This window comes from Papio anubis, chromosome 11 (genome assembly GCF_008728515.1).
Source record: "Papio anubis isolate 15944 chromosome 11, Panubis1.0, whole genome shotgun sequence".
Taxonomy (NCBI): Eukaryota; Metazoa; Chordata; class Mammalia; order Primates; family Cercopithecidae; genus Papio; species Papio anubis.
Window position 1 is genome coordinate 116,152,502 of NC_044986.1, and position 18,710 is coordinate 116,171,211.

At 38.5% G+C, this 18,710-nt stretch overlaps 1 long non-coding RNA gene across 1 annotated transcript in view; it reads left to right on the forward strand.

Annotated features, from left to right (window-relative positions):
• The window catches only part of LOC103887293, a 32,023-nt gene extending 18,528 nt beyond the window's left edge, over positions 1–13,495 (forward strand). The window contains exons 2-3 of the long non-coding RNA XR_002524177.2: positions 10,973–11,109; positions 12,984–13,495. This is a non-coding gene — a long non-coding RNA (uncharacterized LOC103887293). The remainder of the gene's footprint in view (positions 1–10,972; positions 11,110–12,983) is intronic.
• The last annotated feature ends 5,215 nt before the right edge of the window (positions 13,496–18,710 follow it).

The following is an 18,710-nucleotide window of genomic DNA, read 5'->3' on the forward strand; positions in this document are numbered from 1 at the left end:
GGGCGTGGTGGCAGGCGCCTGTAATCCCAGCTACTCAGGAGGCTGAGGCAGGAGAATCGCTTGAACCCGGGAGGTGGAGTCTGCAGTGATTGGAGGTCATGCCACTACACTCCAGCCCAGGCCACAGGGCAAGACTATGTCTCAAAAAAAAAAAAAAAGGGTGGAGATTTAATAGGCAAGAGAAAGAGATGGGCTCTCTCTCATGCAGAGAGAGAGGGGGGCTCTCTCATGGGGTTTCTAGTTCCCTGGTGAATTGCAGGGGGTTTTACAGAAGAGCTTGAGGAGGTGGTGCCTGATTTACCTAGGGCTCAAAAAATTGGTTGGACCAGGAGTGTCATTTACATAGCGCTTGAAGAAGCTGGCCACTCCACCCTAATCGTTTATTATGCAAATAGATTCTCTACCCAGCCTGCACCGTGTTGCCTGTTTCTTTGTGGTTGACAAAGAAAAGGGAAGAGAAAACCTCCTTGAACATGCCTGGCCCCCAGGTAGCCTCTTCCTATTGGCTCAGCTGCTGGCATTCACCCATGCAAGCTTCCAGCTGACTTTACAGGCTGCTGTTGGTTAGAAAAGAATTTGGGAGCTGCTTATGTTAATAGGGAAACCTTATCAAGGACTCTCTTACCCTGACGAGCTACCCAAATAATTTCTTTCTAGCTCCTGTATCACTATGTGTACAAAAAATATGAGAGAGGATTTATTAAAGGAGTTGGCTCATGAAATTACAGTGGCTGAGAAGTCCCACGACAGGCCATCCGCCAGCTGGAGACCCTGGGATGCCAAAAGCTGCAGGACCCTGGGGGCCCCTGGTGCAAGTCCTAGACTTCAAAGGGTGGTAAGCCTGGAGTTCTGATGTCCAAGTTAGCAGAAGAAATGTCTGCCCCACCTCTCAGAGAGAGACCAGTTCACCTTCTGTATTTGTTCTCTCCCAGCCAACAGCCAGTAGGATGGTACCCAAGAACACTGAGGGGACACCTTCCCGACTTAATCCACTTGGATCCATGCACTGATCTCCCCTGGAAACACGCTGTGATGGTGAATATTGAGTGTCAACTTGATTGGATTGAAGGATGCAAAATATCCTTCCTAGGTGTGCCTGTGAAGGTGCTGCCAAATGAGATTGACATATGAGTCAGTGGACTGGGCGAAGCAGACCTACCCTAAATCTAGGTGGGCACCATCTACTCAGCTGCCTGTGAGGCTAGAATAAAGCAGGCAGGAGAAGATGGAAGAGCAGACTTCTGGCCTTCATCCTTTTCTCCCGTGCTGGATGCTTCCTCCCTCAAACATCAGACTCCAAGTTCTTCAGCTTTTGGACTGTTGGACTTACACCAGTAGTTTGTCAGGGCCTTTCAGGCTTTTGGCCACAAACTGAAGGCTGCACTGTTGGCTTCCCTACTTTTGAGGTTTTGGGACTTGGACTGATCTGCCACTGGCTTTATTGTTCCTCAACTTGCAGACAGCCTATGGTGGGACGTTACCTTGTGATTGCGTGAGTGAATTCTTCTTAATAAACTCCCTTTCATATATGCAGATACCCTGTTAGTTGTGTCTCTCTAAGAGAACTCTGACGAATACACACCTTCACAGACACTCCAAACAATGCTTTCTGAGGTTTCTAGACATTTCTTAATCCAGTCAAGTTGACACCTCAAATTAAGTCCACAAGTCTACACTTTGTCAACTTGGCACCCAGAGGCATCTTTTTAAACCATACTTAATTTACGTAAATAATAACCAAAGGAATAATTCCACGTAACATGATGCAACTATTCTGTGCTTGTGATTTTTGAGATTTTAGATGTTAGGAATTTTAGACTTTAGGGATTTAGATCTTTTGGAATTTCAACATTTAGGATTACAGAGTTTGAGATTGTGTATTTTAGCATTATGATCCAAACCTCATGTCCTGAACCCCATCAGTCATGAGATAAAATAAAACATTTATAAAAAGTTTAAAGTTTCTATCAGATAATGACTACTTAATAGCTATTTTTAATAGCTGAATATTATTTTGAAATTATTTTTATGCATTCTACCAATTTAGATGTTTGTAGTCATTTGGCATATTTTTATTAGAAATCTAATAAAATTAACATATTATATTTTTAAAAATTTTAAAGACAGATTATGTGTAATCATATTAAATAACAGAATCTGGTCATTTCCAATATTAATAATTATTTTTTATGTGGGCCAAAGATGTGATTTGGTTGTCAGAGGTCTTAGTGGGAGTTATCGTGAGGAAAATGGGACCGAAAAAAAGAGGAGTAAATCAGCTCAATTTCAAATGTTCCCGGGGCACAAAATTGATCATTAGATCATAAATTCAAAGTGAAAGAAAATAATGACAAGATCAATCATATTGGACATATTGCCAGGCGGTTCAAAAACAGAAGACATTCAAAATCCCAGTACATAAAGTTGAATGAGTAATTGCGCCAAGTGTCATATGAGTGAGATTCCCAGAGGTACAAATAAATAAATCCAAAAAATCAATATGCCATGAGGTTGACATTTCACATACTGATTTCCCTTGCTCCCTTTCCCCATCTTTGCTACGTAGAAAGGGATAAAAAATGTCCTCCAACAGATGTCCACATAAGTAGGGATGGACTCTCTGCCAGTCGAATTGGAGACACCAGATACTGTCAGTGTGGCTGGACTAACTAGATGCCAACCATATATGCATACAATTGGAAAGAGGGGACATGGGAAGACATCTGGTTAATAAGAAACAGAAACCCAACTGAATAAATGTTAGTATTTTTTAATGAATAACAGTGGTAAGAATATTTTAAAACTCTCAATTTTCCAAGACTCTACTTTATGTATTCACTTCTTAACATTCAGGTTGTCTCAACAGCTCTCAATCTGATTGGTCTCGCCCACTTTTATTCTCTACAAAAGAATGCCCTCCTTTCCTAAAATAGCTGCGGTATTTCTCAGTGGCTGCATGACTCTAAAAATTCTCTTTTCATGTTTCATAACTACTCTGGATGTTTTCTTCTGCATTTTGTTTCCTCTAACAGCCCTCTTTGGTAGCATCTTCTCCTCTCCTCACCCTGCCCCCTCGAACCTCTCTATCCATTCCATCTCATGATAGAATGTCACTATGACCCAGGGGTGCTGGGCCAGTGTGGTGACTTGGGTGGCAAAGGGAAAAACACATAAAGAGATTTTTCCCTATTTTATTTTCCCTCTTTACCCTCAGTATAGAAATCCTTGATAATAGTAACTAGTAATTGGGATGTGTGTCCCCGCCCAAATCTCATATTGAAATGCAATCCCCAGCGTTGGAGGTAGAGCCTGGTAGAAGGTGATTGGATAATGGCGAATGGATTTCTCATAAATAGTTAGCCCCATGTCCCTTGGTACTGTCTTTGTGATAGTGAGTGAGTTCTTTGGAGATCTGGTAGTTTAAGAGTGTGTGGCACCTTCCCCCTTTCTCTGGCTCCTGCTCCCACCGTGTGAGCCAGCTGCTCCCCACTGGCCTTCTGCCATAATTGGAAGCTTCCTGAAGCCTCTCCAGAAGCCAAGCAGATGTCAGCACCACGCTTCCTGTAAAGCCTCCAGAACCATGAGCAAGTTAAATCTCTTTTCTTTGTAAATTCATCAGCTTCAGGTCTTTCTTCATAGCAATGGGAGAAAGGACTAATAGAGAAACACCACCCCCTCTACCACCTTCCTCCTCTTTATTTGAAAGCTTTTGCTGACACTTCCTTGCCAGCATTTGGTATCCATGATAAAATGCTAATGAATCTTATCTTAATCCTTTGTGTGACCTAAGCCCATTTTTAGGGAGAACAAACATTCTTTTCCACCTAGGGTTGTTCTGGTTTACGTCCACTGGCCCAGTGCAAGTATGTAGCCCCTCCTTTAAGTTTAAAAAGTGACCTGTTTTGGAAGATAAGTCATATGAACTTTGTGCTTCTAGGGGAGAAGTGAAAAAAATTCACAGGGAGGAATGAGCATAGGAAACAATGATCATTTGTATCCATTGTCTGATTTGCATTGTTAGCAGGAAACAACTCCATCACTTAAAAAAGGCAAGAAGGGCCAGGCGTGGTGGCTCATGCCTGCAATCCTAGCACTTTGGGAGGCTGAGGCCAGTGGATTTTTGCCTGAGCTCAGGAGTTCGAGACCAGCCTGGGCAACACAGTGAAACCCCGTCTCTACTAAAATATAAAAAATTAGCCGGGCATGGTGGGGGGGCACCTGTAATCCCAGCTACTCAGGGGGCCAAGACAGGAGAATCACTTGAACCTGGGAGGTGGAGGGTGCAGTGAGCTGAGATCACACCACTTCACTCCAGCATGGGTGACAGAGCGAGAATCTGTCTCAAAAAACAAACAAACAAAAAAAGGCAAGAAGGAAGATTAGAGTAGAAAACAAACAAACAACTCCCCCACCACCCATCCACCATACACATTAAGAGAATTAGGTGCTATGTCTGTATCCAGACAAGGAAGGGACTTCTGTCCAGTAGTAATAGTTGCAGCAGTGGAATGAAGCCTGGCAGGTTAATTTTAACCTGGTGGGGGAAAAACAGGGGCACTGGAAACACACTATTCAGGACCCTCAAACCCCCTAGATGACTACAAGGAGAGGCAGGTGTGTGTGGTGGTGGCAGGGACACAATAGAGGGAACAGGAGAGCAGCAATTTTTGGCTGGGCTGTAGGCAGTGATCCTTTTTCTATTCTTCCCTCTCGCCATTAGAATTCTGGGTCTGCTGTTGCAGAAACATTGTTATACATGGTGATTATGTTCTATAATTCCATTAGCAGAGTACTAAGCTTCAGATACATTGGGCTTAATTAAGCTTTTATGGAAAGGCCTGGGGAATTAAACACCATGTATAACATTGTTCATTTGAAAAAATGTATTCCCAAATGTAAACAACTGCTCAACAAAGAAACTTCTGGAATATGATTTCTTTGAAAGTTATAGATTAGAAAAAGCCTGATCAATTATTTTCAAACCAAGCTGCACATTAGAACTATCAAAGAGTTTTTTAAAAAATGCTGTGACATGGGCTCCACACCTGGAGATTCTAATTTAATTTGCCTCGGGTGAGGTCTGCAGATAAGTAACTTTACAGAGTTCCATGCAGAAAGGTTGAGAACCACTGGACTAATAAATGGGTCTTGGATTTAAATTTAAATAAGTAGGTCAGGAGGATTTGTTTTCATTACAAAGGGGCATTTTTTTCCTAATGTAATTCACTTTTAGTTTCTTAAATATTATTCAACCTAAGCAACCATTTTAGTTAGGCCTTTTCAAAAAAGACACACACGGTGTAAAAATAAATACACCTCCAAAAGAACAAACAAATAAATAAATACACCCTCTTACCAAACATACAGTTACCACTGACTCTTTTAGAAACTTACTGTACACTATTAAAAAGGAAATAATTCTCAACATATTGACAACAGAAAATTTCATAAGAAATTAATTCCATGTATTTGAAAGATTTCATGCTTTCTCAGTCCCATCCTGCAGTATCCTAGCAAAATTTTGGTGTAGATTTGAGTTATAAAACCCTCCCTGAAAGTCCCCTGAGCAAGGTTTTGCTGCTCCATTGGAGACCAGTGTTGTGGAGATGAAGTTTATTAAGCATATGAACTCCTCCAAGTTCAAAATGAAGGGCCAATTATAAGAACCAGACTTGTGCATAGACAGGATTAACGGTGTTATCTCCATTGGTAACATTCAGGCAATTCACGAAATCCTGTGGTCTCCCCTAGTCCTCTACTTGCCATAAATGAGGGGCCACTAGAGCAGTCTCACAACCCTACAGGGAAGTCCTCCAGCCCACTGCTCTTGTTACACTGTCATGCATTCTTCTTCTGTCTTCCTTGTTAGCTCACTCTCTCATTCTTCACCAAACAAGTGTATTTGAATATCTTTTGAAAATTTTGCCAAGAAAGTAAAATTTCATGTAATGAAGCCTATGTTCCTTCCCCATCTCCACTGACTTCCATTCAGTGAATGCAAAAGTATGTATGTACATTTTTGAGGACTCTAAAATAAGAGGAATGTGTCACCACTATGAATAGTAAAAACCTTGATCAGATTTCTTTATCCTCCACACTCAGCCCTAGGCAAGGTAGGGAATAAGTGAACACATTCATTTTCCTTGTGTATAAACAACCACGGTATGTATGCACATTTTATATATCAAGTTATGAAATTTATTACCTTTACATACATAAATTATATTTTAACCAAACTCTAAGAAAAAATGCTATGTGCTCAGTGGTCCTTATTTGCAGTTCATTATTAATATGACTATAAATTATAAATAATACATAGATAATACACAGAAAAATAGTTTAATTTCTATTACCCCTAAAACAAAGCAATAGTTAATTAGTGGTATTTTCAAAGACATAATAAACTGAAACTCATGTATGCAATGTTTTGGTTTCAGTTAGGCAGGTGATTAAGAAAAATGATTCATTCATTTACAAATTTCTGGCCAGGCACAGTGACTCATGCCTATAATCCTCGCACTTTGGGAGGCCAAGGTGGGTGGATCAATTGAGACCAGACCAGCCTGGCCATATGGTGAAATCCCGTCTCTACTGAAAATACAAAATTAGCCGGGTGTGATGGCACATGCCTGTAATCCCAGCTACTCAGGTGGCTGAGACACAAGAATTGTTTGAACCCAGGGGGCAGAGGTTGCAGTGAGCCAAGAGCATACCACTGCACTCCGGCCTGGGCAACAGAGTGAGACTCTGTCTCAAAAAAATAAAATAAAATAAAAAATAAATACAATACTTTCTATTGCACAACTACTATGTGGCAGGCAAGATTTCATGAATTAAGAGTAGAGAGGTGAATAAATCAGACAAAAATCTTTGCCCTCTCAGAGCTTATATTCTAGTGGGAACTTACAATTTTGTGTGTGACATATAATGTACTCTTGAAAAACTATGTCTAAATTTTTTTTCTTGAGCATTTTCTTCAACATTCATCCAAGCTAAATTTGTATCCTTTCAACTGTAGATATTGAAAAGAATGAGACGGCAGTAAAGGGTTTGGTCAATGAAAATAGAGGAATTTATATGGGATGGAACATTAGAAGGAGTAGAAAGTCAATGGATTAAGAAACCATTCTCACTATACAAAATTCTCTGATCTGAAGGGTTGCCGGGATCAAAGTTGTCTGCTCAGAATTAAAACAATTAAAATCCTGCATATTTTTAAAATGTGTTTGCTCATTTTTTATCCATGTGCATGCTTTTAAGAGTTCTACAGTACAAGTACCAGTGCCGCACTCTGCCTTGCATGCTAAATTATAACAAGAATAATGGGATGGGGAGAATAAATCTTTCCAAACAGACAAATATAGGCTGGATCGGTGAATATGAAGAAGGTTTTGAAGGGGAAACAAATGGAAAATTAGATGGGAAGGAGCCTGCAGAGAGTAGCACACAGCAGTCAAAGATGAACTGAAATAACCTTGCCTAAAAGATCAAAGGGTAAGAGCTGACTGCTGCCAAGGGCCAGGCTGAGGTGCAGGTACTGCCAGCCAGAACCAAAGACAGCGGAGCCATCAAGCCAAGGAGAATAAAATGGTTTTGTGTGATTCTGAAGGAGAGAGGAAGGTGGTGATTATGAAATGCAAACCCTAATGAGATTTCCAAATGTAATTGTATTTCCATAACTTTAAACTTGCCACCACCTGCCAATATCAGCCTTGAAGACATCAACCAAGAAGCTAAGAGAGACCATCATCCCCCAATTTTAAGCCATGTGTGACTTACCACTCATTATGATAACCCTACTCCTGGAAAGCGACATCTATATAAAATAAAATAGACTTTTTGAGTTTCCTTGCAAAAATGGAGAGATATATGTATATATATTTTTCATGCTTCTCAGTAGCTTAAAAAGTTTAAATTGTAAAACATATCAAAGTTTGTGAGAGGCCTTCAGTAGAGCGAGTAAAACTTTCTCAGAGATAAAACACCTTTCTCCCCAAGACACTTAATACTGGTTTCCTAGTCAAAAGGGATAGAAAATATATTTAAGATTCCACTAGTGTATGCAATTAATACTACCTGTATTTGATTGTTGGGATATCATGGACCTGGATGTTTTAAACAAGTGGGTAATTCGACACCATTGAGGAGAACAAACTGATTATGTCCTCTATTGGTTCTCAGTATTTCCTATGAGCCCATATCTCCTACTGAAATAGAATAGTCAGACTTGCAGGCCCAGGGTGGTGGCTCACATTTGTAATCCCAGCACTTTGAGAGACTGAGATGGGTGAATCATCTGAGGTCAGGAATTCGAGACCAGTCTGGACAACATGATGTAATGCCCTCTCTACTAAAAATAGAAAAAAATCAGTCAGGTCTGGTGGCAGGCACCTGTAATCCCAGCTACTCAGGAGGCTGAGGCAGGAGAATCACTTGAACCCAGGAGGTGGAGGTTGCAGTGAGCTGAGATTGCACCACTGCACTCCAGCCTGGGCAACAAGAGAAAAACTCCACCTCAAAATAAATAATAAATAAATAAATAAATAAATAAATAAATAAGAAAGGCATTCAATGAGATTTTAGCCAAAGAGTCAACATTCTTCTCAATGACAAAGAGATAGAAGAAACATTTCCATGTATCAAATAGAAACTTAGAAAGATCTGTGGGGTTTTCTCAAAGATATGTCAGTAACAGTGTGATGGGAACTTCCGCACAAGGTCATGATTTGCCTTCACTTGTTCAATTTTTTTCTCTATGACTTCCAAGGTGTTCCAATGTGAGTTATGTATTCCTTTTATAACCCTGATCTCATTAGCTATGGCTCCTTAGGAGCTGGGACTGCCAGCCATTTCAGACTCAAAGAATCCTGGATTCACTCTCCCACTTACTACTTTCGTAAATTTGAGCCATGTCCTTTAAGCTCTCAAAATCGTACTTTCCCCTTCTGTGAAATGGAGATAATCATAGTTACTAACTCAAAGTATTGTTACAAATATTCACTGAATGTGGCCTGCACAGTGCTTGGGATACTCAATAAACTTTAGCAATAATAATTAATAATAGTAATACTCATTATTCTTATTGGTTGCCTTAGCACTTATTATAATATCTTGCACTGAAAGTTAATGTGTAAAATGGTAGTATCTCCAGCAGTTCACAGGTTTCCTACTGCCCATAGAAAACCTAGAATAGATATATTAATAAAATGATAAACCAAATAGTTGGATCCTTGGTTGATTTTCTTCCAGAGGATTCTTTCCCAACCCTCTTCTTCATAAATTAATAACTGGGCTCAAGCTTAGTTAACTCAGTGTATTGCATTTGCTACTAAATATATACACAATAAATGCATTTCAAATAAATCTATTCTGTTGAGCACAAGACTAAAATTATATTGCATCAATCTACTAAAATCAAAAAAACAAATCACAAATGACTCCATAATTAAACAAAGCAAAAACTACTTTAGTGTTAATGGTGCATCAATTATTTGTGCATCTATTATTTGTGATAAATAATAGAACCCTGTTTATACTCAGTTAATCTAGACATCTATATTGACGCAAAACTATTTGCAATTTCTTGATTAATTTTGACCTCTCAGAATCTGTGATTCCTAGTTCCTGATTTGGATGTGAATAAAGCCTAACTAAAAAGTCTAAAGAAATATCTTTTGTCTCCCAGCATAGCTGAGTATTAGAGCTATTTGCAACTGAGCTGCTTATTGCAAAATTTTGACACAGTTCGTTTTCTTAATCTTTGTAGTTTGGCTGCTCCCCAAAATTATGCTCCTTATTAACCATCTCTGCACATGTTATAGTTTTTAAAAGCATATCATGTTTTTATTCCTTGCTTTCCATAGTTGAATGTGGTGTTATATACCCTCTAAAATATAGTTTTCCTTCAGTTAGGGTAGGAATGTTTACTAACATACTTTGATGGTCAGGAAACTGAAACACAGTTTCTTCCAACACATAATGATTTGAGGAACAGAACATGTGAAGATTAGTACCACTATAGAGACATATTTTTTCAAATTAAATGGCAAGGATTACATATTAATTACATTGATGGAAGTAATTTTCTGCTCTATGTTAATTTGCTGTGACTCTACAGTTTATAAGGAATATATAGTTATCTTATATATTGCCATAATTAAAGTCTCTCAATAGAATATGGAAATATAATAAATATTTAGATTTTATTTTTTATTCTGCTGACAAGATCATGTCACATTATTAACTTTTTTTCTCCAGTCAAATAAATGCACAGAAATTGCACAAGGTTCTTACCCACTTACCCTTCCTGATTTTTACACCCAAGACTCATTTCATGACGATTAAGTTCTTGAAACACAGATTGACTCTTTATAGAGTAGAGGCAGCTGTGGCAAATATAGGCTGTAGTACTTTAAAGCTTATAGATTTAACAATGGACTACTCAATCAAGAAGAAGGAATTTCATGTATGAAGGTCTGACTGCATCACAGATCTCTTAATTGGGCCAATTCTTGTCCTATGGAAAATACACCTTCATATGAAGATTAGTTCGAAGCTACCAAGGTCATCAAATAATGATGCTTGGCTGGATTTTCTTGTGATTAAATACTACGTTAAACAAATGCAAAATAACCTTGAATCCTTCTCAGCTGATGAAGAGTGATAGATGGTTTTGAAGGTGTCAGGTTCAAGACTGTGGTGATAGGTTCATTTCTCCAAAGTGTTGATTTGGTTCTTTTCTCTCGTTAGAATGTATAGAATGATAACCCAGCTGTGCCCTAACCATATGTTCAGACTCACACAAAAGTCAAATCAGCTTTCTTTTTCTAAATTACTTCCTCCCTTGATGTATGGACCTTATTTATAACCTCCCTTTGTGTAGTCATAACACTATCACATAGGGCTTAGTTTCTGAAAACCATAGCAATTGCCTGAAAATTGATTTGATGTCTTTTGCCCATCCCTCCCTTAGGTCCCTGAAGACATTTTAATATGAGCCATGACATTATGATGGATGAAATCTGGCATTTTACTGTAGCAATGCTACTCCCATGTGGAAAATAACAGCTTGTTCAAAAGCTGGTCTTTCAGCCAGATTTAGAATATACAGTAAGCCACATTTCCAATCTTTTCTCTTTTCTTTGCCTTCAAAATTTCTTTCCTAAGCCTCTTTGTGTTGATTATCAAATTATCCAAGTATCACAGGTTGAAGCTAACTGAAGTTCACATAATAATAACAATAAACGTCACCAAAAGACAAGGTTAATTGTGAATAAGAAGTAACCTGAATATTTGAACATAGAGTAAAATAATTATTCAATACAAATGCCCATCTGCAAAATCACCAACCTTCTGTTGATTTGTGAAGCAATTTTATATTTTTAAGAGATAATGTAAGACTTACAAGAAACTGCCTCCCTAATGCCAGGTAGGACAGATGCAAAAAAAGAAAAATCATTAAGTTTATTCTTTAATAAACCCTATGTTCTTATTTGTAAATTATAACTTTTTTTTCTAAATTTATATTAACTACCACAGTCAGCTCTTTAAAAGCTAATAAATACAAATGTATTTACCGATTTCCTAATTAAAAGGGAAAGAAAATACATTTAAGATTCCTCTAATGTATGCAATTAATATTACTTATATTTGATTGTTGGGATATCATGGACCCGGATGTTTTAAATATAGTGAGTAGTTCTGATACCGTTGAGGGGAACCAACTGTGACTATGTTCTTTATTTGTTCTCAGTATTTCCTATGGGCCCATATCTCCTGCTGAAATAGAATAGTTGGACTTGCAGGCCTGGGGTGGTGGCTCATGCCTGTAATCCCAGCACTTGGGGAGGCCAAGGTGAGCAGATCATCTGAGGTCAGAAGTTCGACCTCAGCCTGGTCAACATGGTGAAACCCATCTCTACCAAAAAATACAAAAATTAGCTGGTTGTGGTGGTGTCGTGGCGGGCACCTGTAATCCCAGCTATACAGGAGGTTGAGGCAGGAGAATCGCTTGAACACAGTAGGTGGAGGTTGCAGTGAGCCGAGATCGTGCCACTGAGCTCCAGCCTGGGTGACAGAGCGAGACTCCGTCTCCTAAAAAAGAGAACAGTTGGACTTGCAGAAAAGATGGAAATATATCGTAATAAAAACATTAGTATTTGGATACAGGTAATCAATGTTGATGCACTTCACCCATATAACTCAATATTTATTTAATGACCTACTAGAAGCAGGTGATTGATTATTAATGTGGAGAAAGTGATACTGGTTAATGAGTATTGAATTCAGAGATCCAAACTTCCAGAGTGCAGCCCTGTTGTAGATCTGTTTCATGTCAACAGAGGATAGAATAGCATTTACATTCCCCACACTCATTCATGATTCAATGATAAAATGAGGCAAGCATTGTCAATAAACATATACCTTGTGAATTATTTAGCCACCTGCATAATTTCAACATTCAGAGGAGATTGAACTGAAGGTGAAATGTGGTTCATGCCATGGGCATTTTATATTGGTCCAGTTTACTTTGTGTGCATTAATTTGACTTAATTTACTTTTCAGTTTTACTTTTATTTTGTTCACTTTTTGTAGCTACCTCCTTCAAATTCCTTTGACAACCTGAGAATGTCTTGCAGTTGAACGCAATATTAATTACATTCCAAAGCAAACCTTTATTCATTTGGGGGCAATCTGTGAAACAGAAATCTGTGACTGAAGCTGCTGCCAAGCCAATTACTGCAAAATAACTCAAATATGTCTTGACAGATTGCATTCTTCCTATTGTTAGATTGTTTATTTTGTAGACCAAAAGGCTACATTCACTTTAATTAAAATGATCTTACTCACATAGCTAAATATATCAGCCCTTTCCTGGGTCTATATATGGGTTTATGTATAGACAGGGTGTGCAAATGAAAATCTCTGGGATTTTATTTTAACTGCATAATTCTTTTTTTTTTTTTTTTTCTATGTGTTTCTAGGCTTTCTTTATGTCAAGGCATCCTTTGTATGAACAAGTTGAAGGAGAAAGAACTAATCAGCACTGAAGACCAAAGTGCAAAGAAATTATTCAGTGCTCAAATAAATCCACCCTAGGCACAATCACATTGCATCGCACAGGCAGAAGAGAGTCGTGAATTGCAACAAGTTAAGTTGGAATAAGCACTTGATATTCAGATGCTTATCAGAACGATTCAGACTTCTTAGTACAACAAGACTGAGAATTTTTATTTTTATTTTATTTTTTTCTGAAGTTCCTGAAACACTGTTGTATGAGGTTTCATAAATATCCTTTTCTCTTCAGTATGAAATAACATCGGTCAATATATTGATTTACAGAAGAAAGAAGAAATGTTAACCGCTGTGAGCTGTATCTTTTGAACATATAATGAAGCGTCATCACATATTTGTGTTTTTGTAGTTTTGCGATTCAAAATAAAAAAGATGGTTTTGGCCAGGCGCTGTGGCTCACGCCTGTAATCCCAGCACTTTGGAAGGCCGAGGCAGGTGGATCACCAGGTCAGGAGATCGAGACCATCCTGGCCAACACGGTGAAACCCTGTCCCTACTAAAAACACAAACATTAGCTGGGTGTGGTGGCAGGCACCTGTAATCCCAGCTACTCAGGAGGCTGAGGCAGGAGAATCCCTTGAATCCGGGAGGCAGAGGTTGCAGTGAACCGAGATCATGCCACTGCACACCAGCCTGGAGACAGAGGAAGACTCTGTCTCAGAAAACAAAACCAAAAATGTCTCATAGCCCCAAGTATCACCATCTTTTAAGTTTTTCTAAGAATATATTTAGCTTTAAACATATGAAAAACACATTTAAACTCATAGTCTGTAAAAAAAAAATTACTTTATGCCAAAAGACCCCCTTTGTCTTTAATAGCTACTAAATGATTATTTAATCTTTCACTTCAGGGGGTTTTGATAACATTTAAGGAGAAATTCTGCACAGTTAATTTGGCAGGGAAAGGAATCTCAATGGTACATGTTCAGGGAAGTTCAAGTTTTAAACAAGTGTGATACCAGTCAGGGGAAGCATGATGGCAAATGTGTGAATAACACAAAGCAGCCAAGAAAAACATGAACTCAGCAAACTTTTCCCACTCCAGTTACACTTGCTGGAACCTTCGCTCATAGTCAGGCTCCCCTTTTCTTCAGTAGAGTGGGTGAGAAGTCTCAATGCATATTGCCAGGGCTTTCAGCACTGTTGACGAATGCAGTCCCCAAGTTCCCCGCCTTGAGTGAATTTCGACAATGCTGCACCTGCTTGCTACATGCTATGGTTTGAATATTTGTCCCCTCCAAAATTCGTGGTGAAACTGAATCCCCAACATGGCAGTATGGAGAGTCTTTAAGAGGCGATTGGGTCAGGAAGGCTTTGTCTCATGAATGGATTAATACATTTGTCAATCAGTGGATGAATGGGTTATCATGGGAGTGGGACTGGTGGCTTTATATAAAGAAGAGAGACCTGAGCCAGCACACCAGCATGTTCAGTCCCCTTGCCGTGTGATACCCTGTGCTTCCTTGGGATGTCCAGGGAGTCCCTACCAGCAAGAAGGCTCTTAGCACAGACGCCTCTAGAGCTTGGACTTCTCAGGCTCCAGAACTGTAAGAAGTAAATTTTGTTTCCTTATAAATTACCCAGTTTCACATCTTCTGTTATAAGCAACAGAAAACACACTAAGATAGTAAATTGTCTATCCGTCTTCCATTGCTATAGATTTGGGTGGTGTTACTGGTCTACAAAGCCTTGGGGTTCTATGACATTTTTCTGCTCTGGGCTTTTTCCTACTCCTGGCAGAGTGTCAGACTCAGGGAGCTTATGTATCTCCATTTCTGCAGGAGATGAGGTGAATCACTCACAAACAGAAATGACTGACATCTCATTCCCTCCCTTGCTTTTATCACATGGGGCCAGGGTTGCGGGGAAGGTATTAGTCAGCTGGGGCTACCTTAAGAAAATAACACAGATTGGGTGGCTTAATAACAAATACTGATTTTTCACAGTTCTGGAAGCTGGAAATCCATGATCAAGGAGCCCACCAATTCGGTTTCTGGAGAGAGTTCCCTTCCTAGCTTGCAGAAAGCTGCTGTTTTCAGTGTGTCCTCATGTTGTGGACAGCATGCCAGCTCCAGTATCTTTCCTTTCTTTTCTTTTTTCTTTTTCGAGATGGAGTCTCACTCTGTCACCCAGGCTGGAGTGCAGTGGCACTATCTTTGCTCACTGCAGCCTCCGCCTTCTGGGCTCAAGCAACTCTCCTGCCTCAGCTCCCCGAGTAGCTGGGATTACAGGCACCCACCACGACGCCCAGTTAATTTTTGTATTTTTAGTAGAGACGGGGTTTCACCATGTTGGCCAGGCTGGTTTCGAATTCCTGACCTCAACTGATCTGCCAGCGTCAGCCTCCCAGAGTGCCGGGATTACAGGTGTGAGCCACCTCGCCAGGCAGTATAGTGTCTTTCTCTCCATATCAGCACACTAATCTCATCATGGGGGCCCCACCCTCATGAAATAATTTAGACCTAATTATCTACCAAAGGTCTCACCTTCAAATACCAGTATACTGGGAACTGGGGCTTCAACATAATGTATTTGTGGGAGGGCACAAGATTTAGTCCGTAACAAGCACAGTTTTTATCCTGCTTCCTTCTGCCTCTTCATGTAAAGCTATCCTGCAAGGGATGTGCATATCTTAGATCTGACACTAGACAAATTTATCTGCTGGTTCTCTCTTTGGAGCTAGAGAATTGGAGGGAAGCTTTGAATCGCAAGTAAGTCACTTGGATTTTTGAAATCTATAACTGTGATCTAAGCCTTTCTGACCACAGGCCCCCAAGAGCGCACCTTTGTGTTTCTGGTGGTCAGTGGAATAAAAGCAACATTCAGTCATATAAAACAGGATTCCAAAAATAATCCCTCTATGTGGCAAAAGAAATGTTGGAACTACCAGCCAACTTGGAAATAGGTCAATATACTAAATAAAACAACCCCTATTTTATACACATTGCTGAAGAATGTGAGGTATTTATAGCTATACCTAGCATCTCCCTTCAAAATGTATGGCACTCTTTGAAAATCCATGTAATCATTTCAGAATCCCAGGGAAGAAGTACAAAAATTGGGAGGGTCATAAATAATCAATCTTCGCCTCAGAATGACGGAGCAATGACTAATCTAAAATATATCTATTTACATATGCATGTGCATGGCAGCCTTGAGCTTGCAGGATTCAAATGTCCTTTCAGGAGAAGACCAGCTGCAAGGGTGGACTTAGCAGACAGCATCCAGCAGCCGCACCTGTAGAAACCACCACAGGGTTAGGGCCAAAGCCTCAGCCATCACAAGGACTGGACATAGAAGGAATAGTAGAATCAGCCATGCAGAACTCTTGCCATTGTTACTCTGGGGCTCACCATCAGCCTGGCTGACAAATCCTCAGAACTGCAACATAGTCTGAGATTATTTTACCCTCTCCACTCTGTCCTTCTCTCTCTTCGTGCTGATGTCACACTAGCATTGCAGAGGGAAGGTTCTCTCTTGCCTATTCCTGCTTTTTCTTCCCTGTATTATTTATAGATGTTTACTTACCCTGAAGAATTTCTTACATTGCCAATTCCACCTAGGCAAAGGTTTCCCAGAGGACCAGAGTTGACAGTGCATATTGCACCCACATATAGAGAGATACATGTATGTACACATTGATACCAATGTATACATTTACATATGTTTATGTGCATTTTTGTAGACATACATATGCATGTGCACATATGTTCACAAACACACCCATAAACACACACTTATTCAACCCAGAATCCTTGGGAGGAATGACATTCTGAAAGTTGGAACAACTAACCTTCTCACAGAGATATGTATGTTAAAGAAAACACAATATTTTTTTCACTGTCTTGATAAATACTATTATTGATAGGTAAGAACACAAGTACTTATGTGTGGGATGGCATACCATGACATTTATTAATGACATTGTTATTTAAAGCCATTATTAAAAAGGTAAAGTGAAAATGAAACTAAAACCCAATAGGTAAATAACCAATAGATCTAGTCTATTCCATTATATGAAAGAGTCTTATTTGGGGTTTAGTAGGTAGGACTTCCTGGAGTATATGAATTTTTCAGTTTTTTCATTGACATTTGTTGATGTTATTTGGATTCAACTTCTACGAATAATCTCTTCTAAGTAGGTAACCAAGGATTAAGCCTGACCTAGAATAAGAATGACTATCTTCACTCAAATAGAAGTTCACATTTATCAAATTATTTTAAGAATCTTTTGATACATTGTCCTTGAACATGGATAGATTTCAGGCTAGTCATGACATTTACAGTAAGTTTTGTCTGATGGTATGTTGATGACCATCAACCTTTTGATTAAAAGTTTATTATTTTGAAATTATATTATGTTGAAAACTCCTGAAACCACACAAAAACATTTTGCCCAAACAGGATATTTGGGGGATGGTCTTTAAATATAACATAATTCCATATAATATTTATCTCTGCATTTTGGAGTGAAGTTTATTCTCATCCTAATCTAAAATAGTCTTATAAATTGAGTATTAATGTGAGAAACAATTTTGATAATATTTTTAAAGGTACCCTTGTAGAAATGCAATGGGTTGATACTTCTCATATTTTTACATCAATTACTTTTTATATAAAATATGTTTACTTTTTATCTTATGCAAATATATTTTATATACATTTAATTAATTAATATCAAATCTTGCAGTTTTTTCTTTGAAGATATCCAATTTACCTTTTTCTCTTTAACTGGTTACATGAAAGTCCAGCCACAATTATGCGATTAAAATAATTTCTATGAAGTTTGATTTTGCAGTGAATGGGTACATTAGACAGAAGCCCTTTTAAAATCTGAATTTCTCAGGGTTTTTCTCAAGCATTCTTGATTCCACACGCATGACTTGAACTTGGAAATTTCTATTACCCTTAATCAGAAAAGATGTAGCCCGTATGTTGATTGGGAAATATACTCTCTGAACAGTGTACTTTTACAAACAGAAAGAAAAACATGTTTCATGCAATTTCAAACTTTTTAAATGCCAAAACATGAAAGAAAAAAGCAATTTCAAACTTTTTAAATGCCAAAACATGAAAGAAAAAAAAAAGCCAGGGATTGTTTTCAATACCCATTGAGCGTAAATTAAAAGTTTTTGTAAAATATTTACACAAAAGCAAATTTGTTATTTTTAGGCCAAACTGATCCTGCTATGAGAGAAAAATATTATGTGTTTTTCTCATTGTATTCTATTGAAAACTAATAAAATTTAGTTTATGTCTGCACACTAGTAGATGCTAAGTTATTTTAAAGAGAAAGGAATACAAGACAGGGGATAGTATAATGAGAACTGTGCCTTCTTTCCTTGTCTCATCACTGGCCCTCAGGATTCCAACATTCTCTTTATTAGCTTTGCGAGATAGCATGGTTCAGGTTGGTTGTTCAAGGGGTAAAATAGTACATGTACATCATAAAACATTTGCAATTTTTTTTTGAGAGAGAAAGAGCATATTTTAAAAGCTGATAAAACCCTCAAACTCTCTCTTATCCTGGACTTCAAACAGTTCTTCAAAAATCCAAATGCAAAGAATGTCTAAATGAAACATAGGGCTATTACTTCTCTAAAATTTGGGGGTTTTTGAAGTTATTGATGCATAAT